Source organism: Paramormyrops kingsleyae, chromosome 23 (assembly GCF_048594095.1).
Source record: "Paramormyrops kingsleyae isolate MSU_618 chromosome 23, PKINGS_0.4, whole genome shotgun sequence".
NCBI lineage: Eukaryota > Metazoa > Chordata > Actinopteri > Osteoglossiformes > Mormyridae > Paramormyrops > Paramormyrops kingsleyae.
This window is the reverse complement of record NC_132819.1, coordinates 12,741,241-12,757,805: the sequence shown is the minus strand read 5'-3', so window position 1 is coordinate 12,757,805 and position 16,565 is coordinate 12,741,241. Positions and strand designations below refer to the sequence as shown.

The following is a 16,565-nucleotide window of genomic DNA, read 5'->3' as shown; positions in this document are numbered from 1 at the left end:
TTAATGCGTTATCTCTTAAGTATCTCGGTACATATCAAGGCCACAGGGCCACACATTTTCCGGAATTTGTACTAAAAGCCTGTTTTATCGCGATAGTCAAAATGAAGGCCTCATTTGCATATTTTGATTTAAACATCAACATACCCTTTGCAGCGTATGCAGGACACATTTTTACGTCATTCTGACGTGTTTTTCTTACCTGGTGGCTTACTATAAAAGGGTGAGTTGGAACTCGAAGGGACTCACTTTGCAAACTTCTCTCATCTAAAATGGGCATGCGACTATCAAGCTGCTGCATCATTAACAGGGATGTTAATGAAGGTAAGTTTTCTTATTTCACTTTATGGATTGGGATTTTTTTTTTTTAAATAATGTTCATATTTTAGAATGTGCAGGTATCAGTTTAAAATGCTTTTATGATGGCTGATGACAATGTTCAAATTATTTGATATGATTTTTCCCATTAGGATCCTTCCCATTAGATTATGGGCTCACTGACATCACGCTGGATGAGTAAGTTCTTCGCTCTGTTCTGTACTTATAACATGTAATGCAGTTGAGGAGTAGGGTGCCTGAAGCTGATCTCTTTTGTAATATGGTTGTTGATTAGGTTTAATTTTTAGTTTAACTCAAGCATGTTACTATTCCTAAAGAGTGTTCTGTGGATTTCAGGAGTGAACGCGCCATGCTACTGGACAATGATGAGGAGAATTTAAAATTCGAATCTGCACGCTTGGTTCTTTTGCCTGATTTCGACCAGGAAACAGAAGAAGAGTGCAAAAGCTCCACGAAAACAGAGGGGCATTCACTTTTGAGAAGACTCCGTGAAATGTTGTCCAGAGCATTGTCTGCATGTTTTTGCTGCATAAAGTGCTAGTTCCTTTGGGCACTTTTGTCAGACTGTGGTTGCCAGACCTGTCATCTTCACGGCAATAAAATAAAAGGCAATTTTTTTTTTTTTGTATTTTGTTACATTTTTTTGTATCTCCATATCTATGCATATATTTCTAAACAAGGACCAGTTCCAGAACTTCGATGTGAAAGTGCCTTTCTGGTTCCAAAATTTGGTATAAAAGCATCTTTAAATTCAGTCTGAACACCAGTTAGGATTTCTTCTTGAAATTTCACTACTGACAAAATCTGAATAAAACTGCATACTTTGGTCTTGATTTATGCATTTGCGCATACAAACCAAATTTAAAACAACAAATGGGAAATGCCATGCTGTGAGTTTTCTTCTTTAAATATATAATGTATGGTAAGCATGTACATATTAATGTCACAACGCTGTATCTGAAACCTGGACGCCATAACCGCTCCTGCCCAAAGATAGGTGGCTGCCAGCTTCAGTCAGCACCACGGACAACAACCACCTGTCTAAACTTCTGTTTTGGACCAGCTCTCAATGACTGCTTCACCCCTAATTCCAGATACCTGAGTCTCATTGAAGGTGGGTTAAGTCAAGTCCCAATGGGAGCCAATTATGTAACATTCACTCATAACACTTGCAATGAGCCACAGCAAAACAGAGCAAGGGCAGGCATATATATGCAAAGATAACCAGGTCTCAACAAGAGACAGGTATCAACCATTACCATTTAACCAAATACAAGGGACTGGGAGTTGGAAGACAATTAACAATCACTAAACACTAAGGACTCAAACACCAGGAGATATTAGGAACTGGGGTTACAGAATACTACTGCAACACTAGGTACAAACAAGGATAACCAGGAACAAAGATATGGAAGCAAGGTTTAATACAGAAATACATAAACACAATAACATAATTAAGAAGGTGCAACAGAATAACACGTCTAGGGAAGCTGAGGCTGGTGCCTGACTAACCATGAACCCACAATGGCTAAAGATGCGGTTACTCAGCTGCATGCTCATCCCATTCAGCCATGCAGCTGTCAGGGAGCAGTGGAAAACATTAGGGATTGTGAAGGTACTAAACACAGAAAAGCACAGGAACAGACAAGATGGCCAACTGCACCTGCTGGTGAAACGGGGAATGACAGAACAGGACAAAGTAGGGGCCGATCCTGACACAAACTAATATAAAGGTGCTGCTACTATCATCTTTATAATATTAACAAAATCTTACTCCCACTACCAGCTCACCACAGGTGCCAGCATCCCTTGTGATGTGGTTCATCTTGCTTTACTTGTGTCTTTAAGGCGATTGAACGTGAGGCACTCAGTGTGTCCACCTGAGTCTACCTGAGTCTCCAAGTCTTAAATCAGCATTTGATAGAACTTGGGGATCCCTTTGTTCTTTACTCCTTTGCTTTTGGTCAGTTTGATTTAAGTGTTTGTGCATGTCTTCTTCATTGCTGTATATCAGACATTCCTTTACACAGTTAATCCCCATTTCTGGTTGTATTAACTTTTCCCTCCTGACCTTGCCTATATTGATTTTTAATTTGGGGCAAATAAATAAGAAACGGAAACTGAAATTTCTTGTTAATGTATGTATTCCTCTTTTCTGTGGCTGCCCTAGAGTCTGGGTTGTAACACTTAGCAGCTGCATAGAGGAAGAAAGTGTCTCCCATGACCTCTTTTGGACCATCATACACAATTCGGCTCTTCCTTTTGCCATATTGCCAAGTAATCGAGAAAGAAAATTTCAATCCATGCTTTTTAATAATTGAGTTTAATCGAGTGATCATGACAGCTCTAGTGGGATCTAGTGGGTTTCTGTTAGCGGCAGTCTGTGCTTTTCTCATGTGGAGGCTGGGGTGGAGCCAACAAAGATCTACTTTAAGTTTGTTCATTAAATCTGGAATAGCTAAGGGTTTGGGGAAACATTGGCAAATCTCACTCGTGCTTCACCTACGTCGTTTGTTATCTTTCCCCAGTGTCGGGAAACGCATCCCTGGCCAGTTTCAGTGTACGGTAGGTCATGTATGGTCATTTAAAATATACTAATCCTGCACAATTTAGAAAGAGACTGCAGACTCAAGATTGTATTACATTTCTGAACTTGAACCAGTTATGATTTAAGACTTTATACATTTACAATTAATTATTTACCCAGATGCTTATATGTTGCTCAGGACAAAAGTAAGTAAAAAAGTACAATACAAGAACACATGTGTCAAGCAGACTTAAGTGCAGCTAGGCTGAATTTCTAATGAATGGCCAGATATAGTTGTATTTTTGCAAAGGTAACAAAGTCTTGTGATTTGGTGAGTACAAATGTTGACACCACACACACACACACTTTTTGACAAAATTTTAGAAAAAAGTTTTTGTAATACCAAACCTTACCTTTATAAAGAAAAATAATTTTATTTGACAACAGCATATAACATATACGTTAACCAGCAACCACAAGCAATCAGGTTCAAATAAGCGTATTAAAACAGCTAACACTGCAAAAAAGATAATGAACATTACAAACTCCACAAGCCTTGAGGGCGGAGAATGTTTTCGATGCAGCAGACCCACATGTAGAGAGTAAGAAATGTTTTGCAGAGATACACGCTAATAACACGTATTGCCAGAGTTGCCAACTCTCACGTATCTGGCGTGACACTCATGACTTCAGATTCTCACGCTCACGTAAGAAATATTATGGCAAATCTATGTTACGGTACCTGAAAACAATCGTTAAAAATATCGTATTTAGTTTTTTGTCTAGACCCCGAATATAAGACGACAGCACTTTTTCAAACATATTTGAGGGAAAGAAACATCTTATATTAGGGTCAACACGGTAGTTAAGGTGGCGCGTTCTAGAACGCAGTAGTTCCATGATTCCTATAAAAAGCCAGCTGGCAGTTAAATCTCATCATTCTAATTTTCACTTTGAAGGTTGAAGGTGTCTTTGGCAAGGATTATGGATCATCAGAATACATTTGGATTGTTCCATTGCAAATTATTTTACCAAGGCAATGGCAAGTATATATTAATTTTCACATATGTTTTGTTACATGGACTTTTTTGTGTGATATTTTTCAACACTTTGGATTGAAATTTAAAGAGAAAATTCTGTTTTCCTCTACAAGGCAATGGAGCCGCCCTACAATCTCTGCCACCTAGCAGCACCTCGGTGGTAAAGAACCCTCCCAAGAAAAGGAAGAGATGTCACAGAAGGAATCCAAACAGCTTCGGATCAAAATACAGGAGGCTGATGGAAGTAACAAACGGGACTGCTGAGTACTGGGCCCACGACTCAGGAAGTAATAACATGGAGGCTAAAAGACCTGCTGCACAGGGAACCAGCACTAGATTAGCTGGTGGGAAAAGAAAATACAGTGCTGAAGCAGGAGTCCAGAGTGAGGTCCAACAAGACAGGAGAGATGTCAGAGAAAAGGAAGAAGTGATGGTGCGGAATGGTGAGCAGCAGCAGTGTAACGCTGCTCCCTCCCAAAATGACTGGAACTCCGGTGACCTGGAGTTCCTGAATGACGTCCCCCAATCTGAATGGACAGTACTTCAGGCTACACTGAAGGACTTGGACACTGCTGTCATTGAGGGATTGGTTCTGGACCTTCACCGGGACCCGACCTTCAGGAGCTGGGACCTGAGTTGCTACCTCCACCCTAATTAGAGCACAGATGCTCCACGTAATAATTTTATTTATCTGAAATAAATAATAATAACACATTACAGAGTGATGTTTTTTAATTATGCAATATATCTAAAAAATAACACTGGCCTGGATGAAGGCATGGTCCACAGATGTGCTGTGTGATGTACGTACCATGGTCTGTGAAAGCAGCAGGCAGGTGAAAATAACATCCAATGAGTCCCCAGCTGCACAGGTGTGTCTCAATTATACCTTCAGAGACATTCTCAAGCAGTAAACACTATCAGACCTAAATGCTATTTTATTACAAGGTTGGTAAAATGAGGTTAATGGGGAAATTAAAGTTTTTAATGGTTAAGTGTTTTGTTTGTGTAAACGGTCGCGGTTAGCCCAGTTAGCTAGCATGTAGTGCAATGGACCATTATTTTAATTATTACAATTGAGCACACACTTATTGAGCTTTCTTTGTCTAAACTAAATCCATCCATCTATTTTCTGTAACTACTTGTCCTATTCTGTGCTGTGGGGAGTCCGGAGCCTATCCTAGAGGCTCTGGGCAAAAGGCAGAAACAACCAAGGATGGGGCGCCAACCCATTGCAGGGCACACTCACAGAAGAAACCCCACAATGATACGGGGAGAACACGCAAACTGCAAACGCATGCAATACCACCATGCCATGTACGTCTAAACTAAATATGAATTATATTTATAATTAAATAAAATCGTACGATCTGTTACTGAAGGCAAACTCAATGTAGAAAGATAACAGCAGTAACGCAAGCGGTGTGGTCTCCACCTGCTCTGCAGATTCAGAAAAGAATAACATACATCCTAACTGGGCATATCGTGACCGAAAGGCATTTCTCAAGTGGAGAACTATACAAACGATCCCAGAAAAAATAGTCCTAGATTATGACTGCAACGCTCACCAGCCCCTAATAATATCCCAAGCAGTTTAACTAACATTCACCCATTTATCATTTATCATGCCGGTAAATTTTACCGATCGGGTAAGATTTTTTTTTTTTTACTTCCAGCCACTTTTTCCTTAAGCTAAATTACCTTAACGTTGCCATTACACATTAAGAACTTTTTCAAAAGTCAGTTTATGAATGGACTGCAAGCCATTCATTTAAATTAAAAAATCATTCAAAAAATAAACCGTTGCGTGTCGGACTTTAAACTGCAAAAAAACCCATGTACTCAACTCGCGGATTCAAACACTATTTAATCCTAATCGCATGATCGATCTAAAATCTTAAATCCATTTGACAAATGGCTTCAAAAACACAAGTCTACTGGAGAACTATTAAAATCTATGCTCATATAATTCTCCAATTTAGGCAACAAAATACGGCATGCATTAACGTGATCAAAGAAATAATAATGCGGTATGAATTTAAAACACGCACCCACCGTGTTAATGCGTTATCTCTTAAGTATCTCGGTACATATCAAGGCCACAGGGCCACACATTTTCCGGAATTTGTACTAAAAGCCTGTTTTATCGCGATAGTCAAAATGAAGGCCTCATTTGCATATTTTGATTTAAACATCAACATACCCTTTGCAGCGTATGCAGGACACATTTTTACGTCATTCTGACGTGTTTTTCTTACCTGGTGGCTTACTATAAAAGGGTGAGTTGGAACTCGAAGGGACTCACTTTGCAAACTTCTCTCATCTAAAATGGGCATGCGACTATCAAGCTGCTGCATCATTAACAGGGATGTTAATGAAGGTAAGTTTTCTTATTTCACTTTATGGATTGGGATTTTTTTTTTTTAAATAATGTTCATATTTTAGAATGTGCAGGTATCAGTTTAAAATGCTTTTATGATGGCTGATGACAATGTTCAAATTATTTGATATGATTTTTCCCATTAGGATCCTTCCCATTAGATTATGGGCTCACTGACATCACGCTGGATGAGTAAGTTCTTTGCTCTGTTCTGTACTTATAACATGTAATGCAGTTGAGGAGTAGGGTGCCTGAAGCTGATCTCTTTTGTAATATGGTTGTTGATTAGGTTTAATTTTTAGTTTAACTCAAGCATGTTACTATTCCTAAAGAGTGTTCTGTGGATTTCAGGAGTGAACGCGCCATGCTACTGGACAATGATGAGGAGAATTTAAAATTCGAATCTGCACGCTTGGTTCTTTTGCCTGATTTCGACCAGGAAACAGAAGAAGAGTGCAAAAGCTCCACGAAAACAGAGGGGCATTCACTTTTGAGAAGACTCCGTGAAATGTTGTCCAGAGCATTGTCTGCATGTTTTTGCTGCATAAAGTGCTAGTTCCTTTGGGCACTTTTGTCAGACTGTGGTTGCCAGACCTGTCATCTTCACGGCAATAAAATAAAAGGCAATTTTTTTTTTTTGTATTTTGTTACATTTTTTTGTATCTCCATATCTATGCATATATTTCTAAACAAGGACCAGTTCCAAAACTTCGATGTGAAAGTGCCTTTCTGGTTCCAAAATTTGGTATAAAAGCATCTTTAAATTCAGTCTGAACACCAGTTAGGATTTCTTCTTGAAATTTCACTACTGACAAAATCTGAATAAAACTGCATACTTTGGTCTTGATTTATGCATTTGCGCATACAAACCAAATTTAAAACAACAAATGGGAAATGCCATGCTGTGAGTTTTCTTCTTTAAATATATAATGTATGGTAAGCATGTACATATTAATGTCACAACGCTGTATCTGAAACCTGGACGCCATAACCGCTCCTGCCCAAAGATAGGTGGCTGCCAGCTTCAGTCAGCACCACGGACAACAACCACCTGTCTAAACTTCTGTTTTGGACCAGCTCTCAATGACTGCTTCACCCCTAATTCCAAATACCTGACTCTCATTGAAGGTGGGTTAAGTCCCAATGGGAGCCAACTATGTAACATTCACTCATAACACTTGCAATGAGCCACAGCAAAACAGAGCAAGGGCAGGCATATATATGCAAAGATAACCAGGTCTCAACAAGAGACAGGTGTCAACCATTACCATTTAACCAAATACAAGGGACTGGGAGTTGGAAGACAATTAACAATCACTAAACACTAAGGACTCAAACACCAGGAGATATTAGGAACTGGGGTTACAGAATACTACTGCAACACTAGGTACAAACAAGGATAACCAGGAACAAAGATATGGAAGCAAGGTTTAATACAGAAATACATAAACACAATAACATAATTAAGAAGGTGCAACAGAATAACACGTCTAGGGAAGCTGAGGCTGGTGCCTGACTAACCATGAACCCACAATGGCTAAAGATGCGGTTACTCAGCTGCATGCTCATCCCATTCAGCCATGCAGCTGTCAGGGAGCAGTGGAAAACATTAGGGATTGTGAAGGTACTAAACACAGAAAAGCACAGGAACAGACAAGATGGCCAACTGCACCTGCTGGTGAAACGGGGAATGACAGAACAGGACAAAGTAGGGGCCGATCCTGACACAAACTAATATAAAGGTGCTGCTACTATCATCTTTATAATATTAACAAAATCTTACTCCCACTACCAGCTCACCACAGGTGCCAACATCCCTTGTGATGTGGTTCATCTTGCTTTACTTGTGTCTTTAAGGCGATTGAAGGTGAGGCACTCAGTGTGTCCACCTGAGCCTACATGAGTCTCCAAGTCTTAAATCAGCATTTGATAGAACTTGGGGATCCCTTTGTTCTTTACTCCTTTGCTTTTGGTCAGTTTGATTTAAGTGTTTGTGCATGTCTTCTTCATTGCTGTATACCAGACATTCCTTTACACAGTTAATCCCCATTTCTGGTTGTATTTACTTTTCCCTCCTGACCTTGCCTATATTGATTTTTAATTTGGGGCAAATAAATAAGAAACGGAAACTGAAATTTCTTGTTAATGTATGTATTCCTCTTTTCTGTGGCTGCCCTAGAGTCTGGGTTGTAACACTTAGCAGCTGCATAGAGGAAGAAAGTGTCTCCCATGACCTCTTTTGGACCATCATACACAATTCGGCTCTTCCTTTTGCCATATTGCCAAGTAATCGAGAAAGAAAATTTCAATCCATGCTTTTTAATAATCGAGTTTAATCGAGTGATCATGACAGCTCTAGTGGGATCTAGTGGGTTTCTGTTAGCGGCAGTCTGTGCTTTTCTCATGTGGAGTGTGGGGTGGAGCCAACAAAGATCTACTTTAAGTTTGTTCATTAAATCTGGAATAGCTAAGGGTTTGGGGAAACATTGGCAAATCTCACTCGTGCTTCACCTACGTCGTTTGTTATCTTTCCCCAGTGTCGGGAAACGCATCCCTGGCCAGTTTCAGTGTACGGTAGGTCATGTATGGTCATTTAAAATATACTAATCCTGCAATTTAGAAAGAGACTGCAGACTCAAGATTATATTACATTTCTGAACTTGAACCAGTTATGATTTAAGACTTTATACATTTACAATTAATTATTTACCCAGATGCTTATACAGTATGTTGCTCAGGACAAAAGTAAGTAAAAAAGTACAATACAAGAACACATGTGTCAAGCAGACTTAAGTGCAGCTAGGCTGAATTTCTAACGAATGGCCAGATATAATTGTATTTTTGCAAAGGTAACAAAGTCTTGTGATTTGGTGAGTACAAATTCTAGCCAGATAATTATTACAGATAGCGTTATAACACATCCTAATAGTTAGATTAATACCGTTTTGACCCGAATATAAAACGACTGCGATTATAAAACGACCCCACACACACACAGACTTTTTGACAAAATTTTAGAAAAAAGTTTTTGTAATACCAAACCTTACCTTTATAAAGAAAAATTATTTTATTTGACAAGAGCATATAACATATACGTTAACCAGCAACCACAAGCAATCAGGTTCAAATAAGCGTATTAAAACAGCTAAAACTGCAAAATAGATAATGAACATTACAAGCTCCACAAGCCTTGAGGGCGCAGAATGTTTTCGATGCAGCAGACCCACATGTAGAGAGTAAGAAATGTTTTGCAGAGATACACGCTAATAACACGTATTGCCAGAGTTGCCAACTCTCACGTATCTGGCGTGACACTCATGACTTCAGGTTCTCACACTCACGTTAGAAATATTATGGCAAATCTATGTTACGGTACCTCAAAACAATCGTTAAAAATATCGTATTTAGTTTTTTGTCTAGAATATAAGACGACAGCACTTTTTCAAAAATATTTGAGGGAAAGAAACATCTTATATTAGGGTCAACACGGTAGTTAATGTGGCGCGTTCTAGAACGCAGTAGTTCCATGATTCCTATAAAAAGCCAGCTGGCAGTTAAATCTCATCATTCTAATTTTCACTTTGAAGGTTGAAGGTGTCTTTGGCAAGGATTATGGATCATCAGAATACATTTGGATTGTTCCATTGCAAATTATTGTACCAAGGCAATGGCAAGTATATATTAATTTTCACATATGCTTTGTTATATGGACTTTTTTGTGTGATATTTTTCAACACTTTGGATTGAAATTTAAAGAGAAAATTCTGTTTTCCTCTTCAAGGCAATGGAGCCGCCCTTCAATCTCTGCCACCTAGCAGCACCTCGGTGGTAAAGAACCCTCCCAAGAAAAGGAAGAGATGTCACAGAAGGAATCCAAACAGCTTCGGATCAAAATACAGGAGGCTGATGGAAGTGACAAACGGGACTGCTGAGTACTGGGCCCACGACTCAGGAAGTTATAAAATGGAGGCTAAAAGACCTGCTGCACAGGGAACCAGCACTAGATTAGCTGGGGGTAAAAGAAAATTCAGCGCTGAAGCAGGAGCCCAGAGTGAGGTCCAACAAGCCAGGAGAGATGGCAGAGAAAAGGAAGAAGTGATGGTGCGGAATGGTGAGCAGCAGCAGTGTAACGCTGCTCCCTCCCAAAACGACTGGAACTTCAGTGACCTGCAGTTCCTGAATGACATCCCCCAATCTGAATGGACAGTACTTCAGGCTACAATGAAGGACTTGGACACTGAGGTCATTGAGGGATTGGTTCTGGACCTTCACCGGGACCCGACCTTCAGGAGCTGGGACCTGAATTGCTACCTCCACCCTAATTAGAGCACAAATGCTCCATGTAATAATTTTATTTATCTGAAATAAATAATAATAATGTAGCGGGTTCTTAGTGATCAGAATTCTCAGGGCAGATGTGCTCTTATTCCGAAGGCTTGTTTCACTTCCGGTCAAGGTTTTTTGTTATCTCGGCGGCAAACGGATCTCGTTCTTTTTCTTTTTCTTGTGGCTAATAAAAAGTGTTATCCCTTTCACGAGCAAAGCAACTGCCTCCTGTCTTTTTCCTCTCGCCACATTGGTAACCCCAATGTCTCTTCGTACGTGTTCAAGATTTCCCTCAGCATGACAGCTAACGCTGTGACTTTTATTTTATTTTGTTTTGTTTGTTTGGTTGGTGTCGTTGCTGCGGCTCAGCGTGACTCTAAGGCCCAATCCCAATACCCCCACTTAGCCCTACCCCTCCGTTTTGCGTGTACCCGCGTAGGGTAGTGTTGTCCCATTTCGTTTTAGCAGCGAGGGGTAGTGGTGTTCAGCCCTCAAGAAACGGAGATTTATTCAGATGCTGACTCAAAACCGAGTGAAAGAAGAAAATTCCTACAATGCATTGCAATACACAACAAGAAAAGAAAAGATGGCTAGCAGTCGCACATTACTTAACTTGAAAGTCCTCTTTCATTAAAGCTACCTAAATGGTATCAGAGCAAACAAATGATTTTACCTTTAAAATGTTCCATGCGTTCATGCATACAGGGCAATAAAACAAATAATCCGCACACATATAGCACATGTACTTTTAAAAAAGTTGAGGTAAAAAAAATTATATTGTACCGCGATGCACTATATTTAAGCATGCGGCGTTTGGATAGCATTTGCTAAACGGTACATAAAATAATGTTTATGCTAATTTGTATGTTAATCACTGTGTTCATGCACAGAAAGTCACATTTATAAAAGGAAATAGTATGCCAAATACATTAAGCAATGAAAATTAGGTACATTATATTATGAACATTGTGACACAGGTAAAGTGACAGGTAACACTTTAGCCAGGCACTCTAGCTGACACAAAAACGAGTCGTTTTTAAAGGATATCTCATAAAAAACCACAAGCGTTAGCAGGCGTCGCAGACGTCTTCTGAGAGTATTCATTTCTTCTGAGAGTATTCATCAAACGAAGTATGATGATTAAAATGCACGCAGTCGACAACGTCATATCTTGAGCCAGCATTGTTACAAATAAATGCAAAGTGTGAAACGTATGTGTAATGATCGACTGCTGATGACGTAAGCGAGTGGTGTCCCGATTCCTAGATAAAGTTTTCAAGCCCTACCCCTTGTGGCTATGAACTGTGAAGTCAACTTCGGAAGGGAGGGTCCTCGAAATCTAGTGGTAGGGCTAAGGGAGGAGAAATGGGATTGGGCCTTAGTCCAGTCACTGTTTCTATCGTGCCCGTTTCGGTTTGCACGCTAAGAAATGCATCCCGCCCTGCTCTTTCAAGCCGCCGGGAAACGAAAGGACCAAAAAGGACCTGCGCTGGGCGCCGGACAGCAAAGCAGTCTGCTGTTTGTCGAAGACTCCGTTTCTGGCTGGTGTTTTCTGTATGACACGAGTGCTTTGGTGAGTGTCCTCCCTGCCTCACAGCTGGACAAGCAGTCAGGAGTGCATGGTTTTCCCCTAGAGGCTGCTAACGGCACTTCGATTGAGACTTTTGGCAATCGGCCAGCAGATCTCTGTTTTCATGGACAGCGTTTCCAGGGGGGTTTTGTGTTGGCGTCTGTTTCCACTCCATTGTTGGGGGCTGACTTTTTGTGTGCCAACAACTTGCTGGTGGATGTTAAAAATAAGCATCTGATAAATGCCAAGACTTTTTGCTCTTTTCCGTGCACGCTCAGTGGGGCTGGCCCTTCCAACCTGTCTGGTAATTCTGCTTCGGCTGATGTTTTCCAGCGCCTCCAGGCAGAGTTTCCATGGTGTAGAGCACCACATAACCACAGCAGGCCTGCTAGTGCATGCCAAAGCTAGGCGCCTAGACCCTGAGAAGCTGGCTGTCGCCAAAGAGGAGTTTGCCACGTTGGAGCGTTTGGGGATTGTTCAGTGTTCTGACAGCCCCTGGTCTTCTCCTCTTCATATGGCACCCCTGTGGGGACTATAGACACCTTAATGATGCCACTAGCCCAGACCGGTACCCTATTCCACACTGGATTTTCTTGGCCACCGCATTACCTCGGAGGGGTACCACTGCATTGCCTCTCCCTGAGTAAGTTGCTGCTGTTTGGGATTTTCCACAGCCAGTCACAGTCAAATCTTTGCAAGAGTTTCTGGGAATGGTTAACTTCTACCATCGTTTCATCCCTGGGGCTGCCCGCATTATGTGTCCCCTATACTCTGCACTTAAGGGTGTTTCTTCTAAGGCGGTGGTTGAGTGGACTCCAGAGTGGTGACAGGCACTCCATAATGCTAAACAGGCCTTGGTGGATGCTACGTTGCTAGCTCACCCCTTGCCGGATGCTCCCATTGCCATCACTATGGATGCTTCCGATGTTGCTGTGGGCGCAGTACATGAGCAACTGGTTAATGGGAAATGGCAGCCGCTGGCCTTTTTCAGTTGCCAGTTGCGCCCGAATGAGTGCACCGTGAGTTCCTTGGTCTGTACTCAGCTGTGCTCCATTTCCGCTTCCTGTTAGAAGGGTGCCCATTCACTGCTTTTGTGGATCACAAGCCATTGGTGGCCACAATGAGCAAAATTTCGGACCCTTGGTCTGTACGTCAGCAGTGTCAGCTGGCGTTCATTTCCAAGTTCACCATAGACATCCAGGATGTTGCTGGCAAACACAATGTGGTGACTGATTGCCTTTCATGTTCAGTGGTTGGTTCTGTCCACCTCGGTGTGGATTATGCTCTAATGGGAGCGGACCAGGCAGCTGACAGTGAGATTCAGGGGTTGCGGTCAGAGGTGGACATTTCAGGTCCAGAAAGTAAAAATCCAAACCAGGATTTTGTTTCAACCAACCAGCTGAGTACTATATGGCTGTGAATCTTTATACGCAGCAGGTTGGTTGAAACAAAATCCTGGTCTGGATTTGTACTTTCCGGACCTGAAATGTCCACCTCTGGTTGCGGTCTGCTGACACTGGTCTGCAGCTCCAGGATGTGCCCTTCGGTGATGCGTCACTGCTTTGTGACGTCTCAACAGGAACTGCGCAACCCGTTGTGCTGCGTGGCTGGCGGCGCCGGGTGTTCGATGCTGTCCATAGCCTTTCCCATCCCAGCCACAAGGCATCACAAAAGCTGCTTTCAGCTAAGTTTGTTTGGCGTTGGCTGAAAAAGGACATATGTGACTGGACCGCTTCTTGCCTTGCTTGTCAGCGCTCTAAGACCCAGCTGCACACCAAAGCTCCCCTGGCACATTTTGCTGTCCCGGTACGTCGATTTGATCATGTCCACGTGGATTTTGTTAGTCCGTTGCCACCATCCCGTGGTTACACGCACCTTTTGACAATCAATGATTGGACAACCCGCTGGCTGGAGATGGTGCCATTAGCCTCCACGGCAAAGGCAGATGTGGCTCGGGCTTTCATCGGCTCCTGGGTCTCTCGTTTTGGTGTGACTGCCGACCTGTCATCTGATCGCGGACCGCAGTTCACATCAGAATTGTGGGGTGCAATTGCCCGTGAGCTGGGGATCACTCTACACCACACCACCGCTTATCACCCGCAAGCTAACGGGTTGTGTGAGCACTTTCACCGCTCTCTGAAGGCTGCCCTTTGTGCATTTCTTCAGGGTGCTTCTTGGTCTCGCAGGTTGCCATGGGTTTTGCTGGGTTTGCGGACCGCTCCGAAGGCCGACCTGCAGACTTCCTCTGCTGAGTTGGTTTACGGACAGCCCTTGTCCCTGGTACCTGGTGATTTTCTACCAGATGCGTCGGTTCCTTGGTCGGCCTCACAGCAGCGCTTAGCTTTTCGGGACACTGCGGCCGCTTTTGGTCCAACACCCGCGTCGCATCATGGTTTTCCGCGACCTCTTGTTCTCCCGAATCTGGCAGATGCCCATTTTGTTTTCCTTGGGCATGATGCCCATCACGATCCTTTGCGCCCCCTCTACGATGGTCCTTTCATGTGCTGCAGCCTGGCAACAAGTTTTTTGTTTTAGAAATGGGTGGTAAGGACGACCGTGTTTCTGTGGACCGTTTGAAGCCGGCCCATTTAGATTTAGATGCCCCGGTGCCACTCGGCCAGCTTCCTCGTAGGGGTCGCCCGCGCTGTTCATTCCCGTCACTGGCACCAGCGCCAGTTGTGCCTGCTCCTGTGGGTGATACTGTGAGCAGGTCAGGGCGGGTGATCAGACCCCCTAGAAGTGGGGTCCTCTGCCAGCAGCTGCAAGGGTGAAGTATAAACTGACTGCAGCCAAGTTGGACAACTTCTACTTCTTTACTTGCCTTGAAAAAATCCATAGGTTACAAACCTCCAAATACAACGAAAGTGTACTATTCTCTTCCAAATAATTACTGGTGCAGGGTAATATTATTAATACCAACATCACATGTTATGCACATACAGTTCTTACATCTCTAGTAAGATAGATTAAGATCAGGCTTTTTCACTCCTTCATACTGTACAGGCATTATAGCACAGGGAGTGAAAGTTTCGCTGAAACATTTTTATTCTGACACAGGAAAAAAACTTAGCTAACTTTGCAATGTTAATATTTATTCCTTGTCAAGATTATCTAGTATATATTTAATAATCAATTTAATCAGATTAAAGTTTACCTCTGATGTGTCACCACGTTTTCGTGGCAGTTCGCCCACAAATTTCTTTGGCTTTACATGTTTTACAAAGTGCAAGCTTTGTGTCATCTTCACTCACAGTGAAGCATGTGGCTGTGAGTCTAAGGTCCCACATCAGCAGGAGTCTAAGGTTCCGCATCAGAAGGAGTCTAAAGTCCCGCTCCAGCAGGAGTCTAAGGTCCCGCATCAGAAGGAGTCTAAGGTTATATATATACACACACACACACACTATATTGCCAAAAGTTTTAGGACACCAGCCTTTACACACACAATTTTAATGACATCCCACTCTTAATACACAAACCCACCCTTTGCAGCTATAACAAATTCAACTCTTCTGGGGAGGCTGTCCACAAGGTTTAGGAGTGTGTTTATGAGAATTTTTGACCATTCGTCCAGGAGAGTATTTGTCAGGTCAGGCAGTGATGTTGGATGAGAAGACCTGGCTTGCAGTCTCCGCTCTAATTCATCCCAAAGGTGTTCTGTTGGGTGGAGGTCAGGGTTCTATGCAGGCCAGTCAAGTTCCTCCACACCAGACTCCCTTATCCATGTTCTTATGGACCTTCCTTTGTGCACTGGTGTTCAGTCATGTTGGAACAGGAAGGGACCATCCCCAAACTGTTCCCACAAAGTTGGGAGCATGAAATTGTCCAAAATGGCTTTGAATGCTGCAGCATTAAGAGTTCCTTTCACTGGAACTAAGGGGCCAAGCCCAACCCCTGAAAAACAACCCCACACCATAATCCCCCCTCCACCAAACTTTACACTTGGTACAATGCAGTCAGGCAAGTACCGTTCTCCTGGCAACCGCCAAACCCAGAATCATCCATCTGATTGCCAGACAGAGAAGTGTGATTCACCACTCCAGAGAACACATCTGCACTGCTCTAGAGTCCAGTGGTCGCATGCTTTACACCACTGCATCCAACACTTTGCATTACGCTTGGTGATGTAAGGCTTGGATGCAGCTGCTTGCCCATGGAAACCCATTCCATGAAGTTCTCTACACACTGTTCTTGAGCTAATCTGAAGGCCACATGAAGTTTGGAGGTCTGTAGCTATTGACTCTGCATACACTTGGCGACTTCTGAGTCATTCGTATGCTGACTTATTGCCCCTTACTGTCTCTTGCAGTGTAACGTGCCATTTCCACCCACTGTTTATTGCTCCTTACTCTACTATTTGCACTTTCTGGTTAGATGTTAAACTGTATT

At 42.5% G+C, this 16,565-nt stretch overlaps 5 long non-coding RNA genes across 5 annotated transcripts; 4 read left to right on the top strand and 1 right to left on the bottom strand.

Annotated features, from left to right (window-relative positions):
* Nucleotides 1–203: 203 nt before the first annotated feature.
* Nucleotides 204–964, top strand: LOC140581859 (uncharacterized). The gene is made up of 3 exons (XR_011984902.1): nucleotides 204–321; nucleotides 468–513; nucleotides 673–964. It is a non-coding gene; the product is annotated as an uncharacterized lncRNA (long non-coding RNA).
* Nucleotides 965–2,731: 1,767 nt separating this feature from the next.
* Nucleotides 2,732–4,617, top strand: LOC140581863 (uncharacterized). The gene is made up of 2 exons (XR_011984906.1): nucleotides 2,732–3,905; nucleotides 4,017–4,617. It is a non-coding gene; the product is annotated as an uncharacterized lncRNA (long non-coding RNA).
* On the bottom strand, nucleotides 4,253–4,991 carry LOC140581866 (uncharacterized). Its single transcript, XR_011984909.1, has 2 exons — nucleotides 4,715–4,991; nucleotides 4,253–4,594 (listed from the first exon to the last, which is right to left on the bottom strand). It is a non-coding gene; the product is annotated as an uncharacterized lncRNA (long non-coding RNA).
* A 1,172-nt stretch (nucleotides 4,992–6,163) lies between these two features.
* Nucleotides 6,164–6,925, top strand: LOC140581860 (uncharacterized). Its single transcript, XR_011984903.1, has 3 exons — nucleotides 6,164–6,283; nucleotides 6,430–6,475; nucleotides 6,635–6,925. It is a non-coding gene; the product is annotated as an uncharacterized lncRNA (long non-coding RNA).
* Nucleotides 6,926–9,596: 2,671 nt separating this feature from the next.
* On the top strand, nucleotides 9,597–10,818 carry LOC140581862 (uncharacterized). The gene is made up of 2 exons (XR_011984905.1): nucleotides 9,597–9,953; nucleotides 10,065–10,818. It is a non-coding gene; the product is annotated as an uncharacterized lncRNA (long non-coding RNA).
* The last annotated feature ends 5,747 nt before the right edge of the window (nucleotides 10,819–16,565 follow it).